The sequence below is a fragment of the Aegilops tauschii genome, chromosome 6 (assembly GCF_002575655.3).
Source record: "Aegilops tauschii subsp. strangulata cultivar AL8/78 chromosome 6, Aet v6.0, whole genome shotgun sequence".
Classification (NCBI taxonomy): Eukaryota; Viridiplantae; Streptophyta; class Magnoliopsida; order Poales; family Poaceae; genus Aegilops; species Aegilops tauschii.
The window spans coordinates 194,183,820-194,195,030 of NC_053040.3; positions in this window are offsets into that span (position 1 = coordinate 194,183,820).

Genomic DNA, 11,211 nt, shown 5'->3' on the forward strand with positions numbered 1-11,211 from the left:
TCCTCCATCTCCTCGTCCGAATCCCGAGCATCATCGAAGTCTTGCACCATGTTTTCCATCCCGGTACCATGCTCGTCGGTGCGACCAGGATCCACCTCAGCTCGGTCACGTTGGGCAGACTCACCATGATATGTCCACACCGTATAATCGGGCGTAAAACCAATCTTCTGCAGGTGTTTGCCCATTTCAGCCTCTGTCCTCTTTTCCCAATTGCCGCACCGTAAACAGGGGCACCAGGTTTTCCTCTGGCCATTTGCAAATGCGGCTTGCACAAATCCCTTGGTTTTTGTGAACCATTCGGTGCTCCATTTGTTCTGACCAGTGTGACCGGTGTACATCCACGCACGATCACTCATCTTGACTTTCAGAGCTACTGGACACACAACAAATATATATATATATATATATAATTCACCATCTATATATTCATCAGTTGATCTACTTTGTCAATTTTATTACGTCCATGCAACCTACACTCTAATAGGTAATGATAGGTCCTAATCCCACCCGAGTATGTGTAGTTTGGTTCATTTTCCCATGCTATGCTCCGGATCCGACGCAAAATTTCGGCAGCACCTCCCTGTTGTTCTCCTGATACACGTCTCTACAATAAACAGAGAGGATGTGTACCCGGAGAACAACAGGGGAGGCACTGACGAAATTTATGCGTCGGATCCGGAGCAAAGCATATGGGAAAACAAACCCAATCTACACATACTCGGGCTGTCCATGGATAGCGTTGGACAATTCGAAAGAATCACAGTTATAAATATGCAAATGCATGCATATTTATAACTATAACACTTTCGAACGGGAGACACATATTGGTTACGCATACTGATGATTCAAGACAGATATATAGCTAGCTATCAAGTTTCATCAGCACGAACATCGGAACAGAGCAAATAATTAGGGGGGAGGAGGACATGTCATTTGTGCTCACCCACGAACGAAGGGGCGGAGCTCGTCAAACGCACGGGGAGGTCGTTGAACACCAAACCTCGCAGCGATGAAACAACTACACATTTAAATCTACCCGATCAACACAATTATATATGATGTTTTTCATAACAAAATCGGAAAATATATGACCTCTCATAATTCACAAATATATGACCCCGTCTGCCTCTGGAAAGCCAAAGAGCACCTTTTCGGGAGGTGTCGGGGGTCGGGGTGTCGTCTCGGTGTCGGGGTGCCGTGTCGGGGTCGGGGTGCTGTTTCGGGGTCGGGGTGTCGTGTCGGGGTCGATCGGGGTGTCGGGGTGTGGTGTCGGGGTCGGGGTGTCGAGGTCAGGGGGTCAGGGGGTCGGGGTGTGGTGTCGGGGTCAGGGTGTCGGGGTCAGGGGGTCGGGGTGCTGTTCCGGGGTCGGGGTGTCGTGTCGGGGTCGGGGTGTCGGGGTGTGGTGTGGGGGTCGGGGTGTCGGGGTCAGGGGGTCAGGGTGTCGGGGTGTGGTGTCGGGGTCAGGGTGTCGGGGTCAGGGGGTTGGGGTGTCGTGTCGGGGTGTCGGGGTCAGGGGGTCGGGGTGTTTCCTTCTATCCTTCTTCTTCTTTCCTTTCTTCTTCTTCTTCTTTCCTTCTCTTCTTCTTCCCCTTCTACATATTCTTCTTCTTTTCTTCTTCTTCTTTTTTCATCTTTTTTCTACTTCTTTTAATAATATAACTAATTATCTAAAACCTAACACTAACACTAACACATATCTAGACCTAAATCTAACACTAGCACTAAATCTAACACTAACACTAACACATATCTAGACCTAAATTTAACACAAACAATTAAACAGCAAAAAAAGAAAAAATAGAAGAAAAAAATAACTCACCGGACCTCGGGGGGTGGCGGGTGGCGACGGGGGCGGCGGGCGGCAGGGTGGCGGTGGCGACGGGGGTGGCAGGGCTCCGGGGCGGTGGAGCTCCGGGGCGATGGAGCTCAGGGGGAGCCGGCAGGGAGGCGGGGCCGATGGGGCCGCGGTGGCGTCGGGGTGGTGGGCGGGTGGTGGGGGCGGCGGGGCGGCGGGGCAGTGGGACGGTCGGGCGGTGACGTGGTGGGGTGCCGGGGCGGCCGGATGGTGGGGCGACGGGGCGTCGGCGGGTGGGGGCGGCAGGGTGGTGGGGCGACGGGGCAGGCTGCGGCGGGTGGCGGGGGCGGCGGGGGTCGATCTGGTCGTGGAGAGAAACATAGAGGAAAGGGGGTGGGGGCTCGGCCGTTAGTTAGGTTAGTGAAGTTAGGTCTTTGCCGTCCGCCGTGCTTTGCCGTCCGCTATTTTTCTCTCTTTGCCGTCCGCTAGCGGACGACAAAGAGGGGGAGCCGTTAAGTTTTATCTAATCAGCTCGTAAGTGGGGCCACCTATCTCTTTGCCGTCAGCCAGCTGACGGCAAAGAATCTTTGCCGTCAGCTAGCGGACGGCAAAGAACTGGCTGATGGCAAAATCTCCTTTGCCATCAGCCAGTTCTTTGCTGTCTGTTTTTTGTAAGCGGGCGGCAAAGACCATCTTTGCCATCTGCTAGCAGACGGCAAAGAATTGGCAGATGGCAAATAAGCTAATTCCATTAGTGCCTAGTTAATTTGAGTCCTTAACTTTTCCTCTGAACTTCATCACAAGACTGTCTTCGTTGTTTATATGAGGCCACACTGTTAAGTGCTTTCTCAGATTATTTCAACTGCTTAGATGCCTTGGCAACTTAAATATAGCGGTGGTACACTCCCTTTCAACTAGGGATGTCAACTGGGTCCCATTTAATCCCGATTAAAGTCCACTAGTGGTATGATAGTTCAAAAGAGTTTTTGTTTTTTAGGAAAATGAACTAGGGTGCTAGCAAAAAATAACTAGATGGGACTGGGGGATGTCGTTTATTTGCCGCTTACATCCCTAGTTTCATCTTACCATTTTAGTTTCTTTTCGGCTCATGCTGCTTCAAACCATTTAAATATAGCTTGCCATGCTCGGCAATAATTCGTATGTCGTTTACCATGTAAGCTTAATGCCTGGATCATGTGATAACCATCTATTACTTATGTCCAGCGGAAACCTTTCAGGATGCCGTTCACACTAGGACACAATGTACAACCCCAGAATCTATTTGTGGAAGCAGTGCGCCATCCATGTTACTAGATGGTAGAAGTTCAGAGACAACACCGCCGGAGAGCAGTCTGAGCACATATATTATAGTTCATGAGGCTCTACTAGAGGCAGAAAGAGATGGTGTGGCTGCCATGAATGAGGTAATCTCGATCTTGAAGCTGGAAATCATGCAATTAGCTGCACGCATTATGCAAGCAACCCAAGAATTGGAGGAAGTAAGAATGTTGCATTTGAAGACGGAGGAGGTCCTGCTGCTTCTGCTATCTCAAGCCCAGGGTAATCCGAGTTCTTCTTTAGATACCAGTTGAAATTTTCATTAGATTATTGTACGTGCATGTTGTGTCATGTCTCTGAATGGATTATGTTGTAAGACCCCCTATGTTGTCCATGAGTTGTAATGACCCAAATTTTTTAGGCGAGGTAATCCTCAGTACTTGTATGATTGACATAAGGTGAACTATTTTTCGTGTGAGCATATTGTATTGGATGAAATAACTGTTTGACTCAAAGTGTATCCAACCTACTGAATTCGAAGATCATGGCATCTCTAAATCATAATCATATATAAAGGTGGAATAAATCTGTGTTGTGGTTTTGAAGTAATAAATAACAAAACGTAGAATTATCTGTGGATATTCGTAATCGAATAAAAATTGGATTTGGATTTAGTTGCCAGGGCCCAGAGCAAACGTGAATGCTAATTCTCCCAGGTTTTGAATGAAGCGGCTAAACACCCACTATCATTTGTGGGCTGCCGGAAGCAAGTGTTTGCGAGATGGAAATTATTGTCTACCCCTGACACTTGACATCCTTATCGATCGGATTTACACTGCTGGCGATAGGGGTAGACTAGTAACTTCAATCAGACATGACACGACGGCCTCTGAGCCCATTCAGACACGGTGGGCGCCAAACGTGGGCGGCAAAACACATTTGATTCAAGCTCGTCCGAAAGACTTGTGTCTCTCCCTCCATTTCCCCATTCATCCATGGTGGGTGGCAAAACAAACTCTACTCGTCCGAAATCGATGTAGGCTAATATTTTAAATAGGGGCAGATGTGTAACTTCCCTCAGACGTGACACAACCTCCCTACCTGTCAACCCCGTTCATACACCGTGGGTGCCAACCGTGGGCGGCAAAACACCCTCTCCTCACCCGAAATGGGAGATGCGAGATTAACGTCCTATCCCCAACCGACGTGATGTCCGAAATTTTAAACGGGGGATAAGTTCGTAACTTTCCCACATTTCAGACAAGCACGTCCCAAAGTTTGAGATCCCCCCTCCCCTCCATTTCCCCATTCATACACCGCCGGCGCCATGACAAGCTCCCCACTGCGGCCAGCCTCCTCCGTCCGCCACCCCATCCTCCACCTTCCCGGAGCCGCTACCCCTACCCTCGTCGTCCACTGCAAGAGATGGACGTCTCTCATCCACGAAGCCGGACCAGGATCCTTTCATCGCGTCGTCTCACTTCATCGGCGCCGTCGTCCACCTTGCCGTTGCCGCTCCTACGACCGACTCATCCACGGCAACAGGATTTTTCCCCCAACCCGGCCGTCTGCTGTCTAAAGTCTTCTTTCCCGCCGCCGACAGCCATCGCACCCACAGCACCCTCAACGATCAGCAGGGGCCTACACGCCGTCGCAAGAGAGGTGGTACTCTTCCATATGTGCTTAAGTTATTGATCTCACCCGAAAAATAGATCGTAAATTGTTTACTATACTTTTCTTGTCCGTACCAAATCGTAGTGGCTAGTTGAAAGCAAACATTGGTTGCGAAGTAGCTTTGTCTGGTTTGCACCTTCAGATCCACCATGGCACGGTCACTATACTCGTAAAGATGATGGTTTCCCCCTTTATATTCACTACCATCGTCGTAGGTGCTTCACTGCTTCGTGTTGTGCTAGCACTGCTCCTAGAGACCTCAACCCATCAAGCGAAACAACATGCCACTCATAATTCCAAAGCTTACGTGTTGAAATACGAATCTGATATGATGCTCATATTACTAAAATAGAGAATGTTTAATTGGTCACCTAATGTTCCTATATTCGTTTCGAAAAGCATGTGCGCCACCCACTGGTCCAGCTAGTTCCACTTTCTTGATTTTACTCTTGATGCTTAGGGTTTTCCCCTTTTATCTACTCTACTATGATCTGTGTAGGTGCTTTCTGTCGTACTAGCATTACTCCACCCTTCGAGCTAAACAACACAACACTCAAAATTTCAAAGCTTAGTTGTTCAAATATGATTGTGATATGATACTGATATTAGTTAACAGACACATTTAATTGGTTAGCTAAAGGTCCCACTTGAGTTTCCAAATGCATGTCGCGACATATAGAGAGACAGCAGAATTGCATTTCTTTGTCACTTGTTGACTGTACTTTATTTTCCATACCAAATCTTAGTTGTTATTTTAAAAGCAAACATCGGTTGCTAACTACCCTTTGCGCGGTTTGCAGCTTCAGATCTGCCACCCCACTGCCATGGTCAACACTATACTCATCATGCTTACGGTTTCCCCATTTTATGATGACCACCATCAGCCTACGTGGTTCGTGTCGTAATAGCACTACTCCACCCATCGACCTAAACAAGCTTAGTTGTACAAATTCAAATATGATATTATGCTGATATTAGTAAAACTGAGAGATGTTTAATTGGTTAGCTAAATGTTCCTACTTTAGTTTCGAAAGCATGTGAGCCACATATGGAGAGACCGGAAGGAATAGTATTTCTTTGTGCGCTCTGGTTCATCATGGGTGGACAACCGACATTATATAGAAAGACTTGTAATATCTTCAATCAACTTGCTCTTCTGCTCTTCTGTAAGATGATCCTCTTCTCTTGCGGTCGACTAGTCAGGTCGAGTTATTACCCCTTAGTATATTTTGAATCTATCAGGTCAGGTCGACTTGTTCTTCTTTACTATATGTTGAAGCTGTCATCTGCGAAGTATCATCACTTCTGGAGCTCTCATATTTTCAGTAGTAGGCCACATTATATTAATGCACACACGAAATTATAGCATGCATGGTACCTCTTAGAAGAATTGCAGAGATAGCACAAAGTGGTTTACAGGGAGGAAGTATTGGATTGGAATCACTTCTGCATTACAAAGATAATCTCACTTGTTTTTATGTGTTCATGCATGTCAGGTATTGAACATTATCGAAATGAATATGAGAGTGGGCGCACGAGAGGAATACCGCGGAACAATCCACAGGCTAACAAACTTGGAATGGTGGAGGATGGCCTATATTATTCACCCATCAAGGTGCTTGCTCTAACTTGGCAAGGTTGTATTGGTCGCACATATTTTGCATTTGACCTCTAGCATTACTTCTACTTTGTTACACCATCTGCTTAGTTTAAGCATCATATATGAGTATATGCCATACCTATCCATTTTCTATACCTATTCCATGTGTCGTCGTACTATGTTTTTCCACTCAAATGTTGTTCTTTCATAGTAGATGTCCAAAAGGAAGAGGGTGAGTGCAGATCCTCAAGGAGTACAAACTAGGTATTTCGAAAAGGTAATGATACCTGTTAAATCAGATAGATCAGCAGCCACAGAAAACACAGGCCCAACTGTACCACACTTTACCCCTACTCCAGTGGCCAAACCCCTATTAGAACTGCTGAGAGCCCAGTGTCAGGTACTGTCTATGATATCAATTCAAAATTTGAACTCCTAAATTTCTGCATGTGCCTTACCTTCTCTCTTGTATGAAAACTAATTTCAGATGAATCTCCTAGCTCAAAGGATCATAGGATCTCACGACAATACTGGGCTCTGCATTGCTCTTGTCATTACCTCTTGCCCTTTGTCAGCATACTTACACTCATTGTTCTTTGATTATGTAGCATCACTGTAAATGTTCGCTTCTTTATCCTCCCTTTGCTTGAAATTATAAGATCTATATTTACTCTTAGATAAATGTAGAATTAACACAATGGTTATGAAGTTTTGGATTGCTCATGTAAGTACCTGTTGTCATGTACTCCCTCTGTATTGAATTAATTGTTGACCAATTGGATGTATTTAGAACTTAGTAGTGCTAGATACATCCATTTGAGCGACAAGTAATAACGGACGATGGTGGTATTACTGTACTTGCATCGCGAGATAGTTGACTGTCTAGCATTACTCTGCATCTTATCTGCCCTGCCCTCCACTTTCTCCAAATTATCATATCTACATTTACTCTTACCAAAATGTTGAATAAAGCCAATGCCACTGCACACGTTGATGTCTGCATTCCTCTTGTCAGTACCTTTTGCCTTGTAGTGATGTACTTAATTAATTTCTATTTGATTATGTATCATCAGTCTGCACCTGAGCTTCATCATCATCTATTTCTTTCAATATTATTTGATCTATATTTACTCTTTGCAAAATGTAGAATAGTGGCAACGCTTATAAAGAATTTTCTTTGGGGAATTTATTGAATTATCCTTCCATCAACACGGAGAAGGGCTTTGTCCAGCCCGTGTTAACATGTAATGTAAGTTCATCCTTCTCAAGCCTTCAAACTTTGTTCTAGTACAGATTTGGATAGGCATCATTTCCTCCACTGCTGTTTACTTTGCTGTTTACATCTGATTGGATGTTTGCAACAACTACCAGTTTTAAATTGTAGTTGTAAAAACATGTTCCTTATGCAGAACAGATCCATTTATTTGCTTATATAATTGTGAAACCTGTTATGTGTCTCCTTATTTCTCTTTCAGAGTCGTATCTCTTATGCCAGGCAGAACTTTAGGGAAGATAGTGAGCCAAACCATCTTGAGGACAGCGAGATGACCCCAAGGTCCTGTCTTGATGAAGACAGTGAGTTGAAGCTACTCACCAGCAGGTGTGAGACAACCTCTGTGTAGTCGCTGCCTCAATCAGTTCGACTTCTTAAGTCTCAACTTAAAGCGGAAAAGCTTGCTACAGCTCAGCTCCGACTTGAAGTCAAAGATATAATGAAGATGTCAGGGGACTGTCGTGCGAACTATGGTGCCATACAGCTAGGGATGAAGCATCTATCGTCGACACAACTGAGGTCTCATCAGCTTGTTCGGCTGCTTGCGGGGCCCGACCTTGCCAGGCCTAGTGCCTTCTGAAGTGCTCTCAGTTTTGTAAATTCTTTTGTCAGCGCATTTATATGCACCGGTGGCGACCTTTGATGCCCAGTGTATGTAATCCGCGGTCATGTTGCGCTTTATTATCACCGGTAGCGAACTTTGATTTCCAGTGGATGTAATATGCCATAATTTCTTTATTGCATAGTCTAGGTTTATTCTTTGGTCGGTATGCTATAATTTAGGCCGGAAGGTTCAGTGGATCTCAGTGTTGTCGGTCTTCAGGCCGGCCCGTTACTCATATGGGCCAAAACATGGGCCTATAATCATCTTGGGCCATTAGCAGGTCTAAACCTATAGTAGTTTCCCGCCTTTAACAGGCTGAGTAAAGTTCTGGCCAGCTGGGCCAGAGAATACCATGGGCTTTTAACAGGCTAAAACCTAGATTGGGCTAGCGTTGAGCCGAAAAATACACGTGCCAATACAGGCCGAAATTGCCTAAGGCCCATGTTGGGCCCAAATAGGACGAGTCGTTAACATGCCAAAATATATCTCGGGCCTGGTTGGCCCAATAAAATTATGGCCTTTAAGCAGGCCGGTATCCACGCGAGCCATAGGTCCAAAAGTGTCACAGGCCATTATCAGATGGGCTATAAGCAGGACGGATACAACACGGACTGTAATTAGGCCCAACTATTACACGGGCAATTAACAGGCCGATAGGCCAGTTGGGCTGAAATTTATCCACGAAGACTACGGGCCATGAAGAGGCCTAAAGTTACTTCGGACAAGAAATATCCCAGTTTCTGTGTGGGCCATTAAACGGCCTAAAGTTAAAACCGGGCCGACAACGCCCCAGATACTCCACGGGCCGCTGACAGGCCGAAACTATTATCGGGCCGAACTGGTAAACAGGCATTTAACAGGCTGAAATACAAACCTGTCTTAGAATGGGCCCAAAGGTACAGTGGCCTGTTAACGGGCCTGATCCGATATGGGCCGTAATTTGGCCCAAAACTCGGTAGGCTGTGAACGGGCCTGATCTGATATGGGCCTCAATTTGATCCAAAACATGGCAGGCTGTTAATAGGCCAGCCACTAGTGTCTGAAAAAACATGGTTGGCCTTTAGCTGGGCCGGCCTTTTCATCGGAATGGGCCTCTATTGGGTCGTGCCACATGCCGACGTATCATAGGCGCCTCCTGTCCAATGAGTGGATGACATCTGTCCCAACGAGGAGCTGACATGTTGTTCCGTCGGCCAATGAGAATTTTACACGTGGAAAATCCCCATTGGTCCGGGTTGTTAATGGGTTATCGGATCCAAAACCGGACTCGATAGCTTAACGGCGAGCCGTTACGGTCGATTCCACGTGTCGGTCACCCTTGACGAAAGCACTTCTATGACACGCGATTTATCATCATGGAAGTGGACACTTCTGTGATGGTAATTTTGGTAATGTCATGGAACACTTCTACGACAGCACAGGTATGACTATCTTGATTCTGTCATAAAATTGTCATGGATGTACATGCATGACAGAAAACGTGACCTACTGTGAAAAACAAGTATCATCACAGATGTGTCTCTTTTCTGTAGTGCATGCTCGCGGCAGAGCCAGAGATGAAGCGCGGCGGCGACCACCCCGAGTCATCCAAGGCCAACCGCCCGTTCTGCGCCTTCCACAACATTCACAACCACAACACCAGCGACTGTCAGGAGCTCAGGGCCATCCGTGATGGGCGCTTCAGTCGACGCCCCGAGCGCAACGACCGGGGCTACGGCCGAGGAGGAGGATGAAGTGGGGGATGCTGGGACGACCGTGGCCTCCGCCGGGAGTCGCGCGACCGGCCTCATAAGGACCACTGGCAGGACCCACCTCACGAGGGCGCCTGGAGAGACCAGCCCCGTGAGGACCGCTGATACGTCTCCAACGTATCTATAATTTACGAAGTATTCATGCTATTATATTATCTGTTTTGGATGTTTATGGGCTTTATTAAACACTTTTATATTATTTTTGGGACTAACCAATTAACCCAGAGCCCAGTGCCAGTTTCTGTTTTTTCCCTTCTTTCAGTGTTTCGCAGAAAAGGAATATCAAACGGAGTCCAAACGGAATGAAACCTTCGGGAGCGTGATTTTTGGAACGAACGTGATCCAGGAGACTTGGAGTTGATGTCAAGGAAGCTTCGAGGTGGCCACGAGGCAGGGAGGCGCGCCTGCCCCCCTCGGCACGCCCCCCACCCTCGTGGGCCTCTCGTGGCTCCCCTGACCGACTTCTTTCGCCTATATATATCCATATACCCTAAAAAAATCGGGGAACAGAATAGATCGGGAGTTCCGCCGCCGCAAGCCTCTGTAGCCACCAAAAACCAATCGGGACCCTGTTCCGGCACCCTGCCGGAGGGGGGATCCATCACCGGTGGCTATCTTCATCAGCCCGGCGCTCTCCATGATGAGGAGGGAGTAGTTCACCCTCGGGGTTGAGGGTATGTACCAGTAGCTATGTGTTTGATCTCTCTCTCTCGTGTTCTTGATTTGGCACGATCTTGATGTACCGCGAGCTTTGCTATTATAGTTGGATCTTATGATGTTTCTCCCCCTCTAGTCTCTTGTAATGGATTGAGTTTTCCTTTTGAAGTTATCTTATCGGATTGAGTCTTTAAGGATTTGAGAGCACTTGATGTATGTCTTGCATGTGCGTATCTGTGGTGACAATGGGATATCACGTGATTCACTTGATGTATGTTTTGGTGATCAACTTGCGGGTTCCGTTACCTCGTGAACTTATGCATAGGGGTTGGCACACGTTTTCGTCTTGACTCTCCGGTAGAAACTTTGGGGCACTCTTTGAAGTACTTTGTGTTGGTTGAATAGATGAATCTGAGATTGTGTGATGCATATCGTATAATCAGACCCACGGATACTTGAGGTGACATTGGAGTATCTAGGTGACATTAGGGTTTGGATTGATTTGTGTCTTAATGTGTTATTCTAGTATGAACTCTATGATAGATCGAACGGAAAAAATAGCTTCATGTTATTTTACTA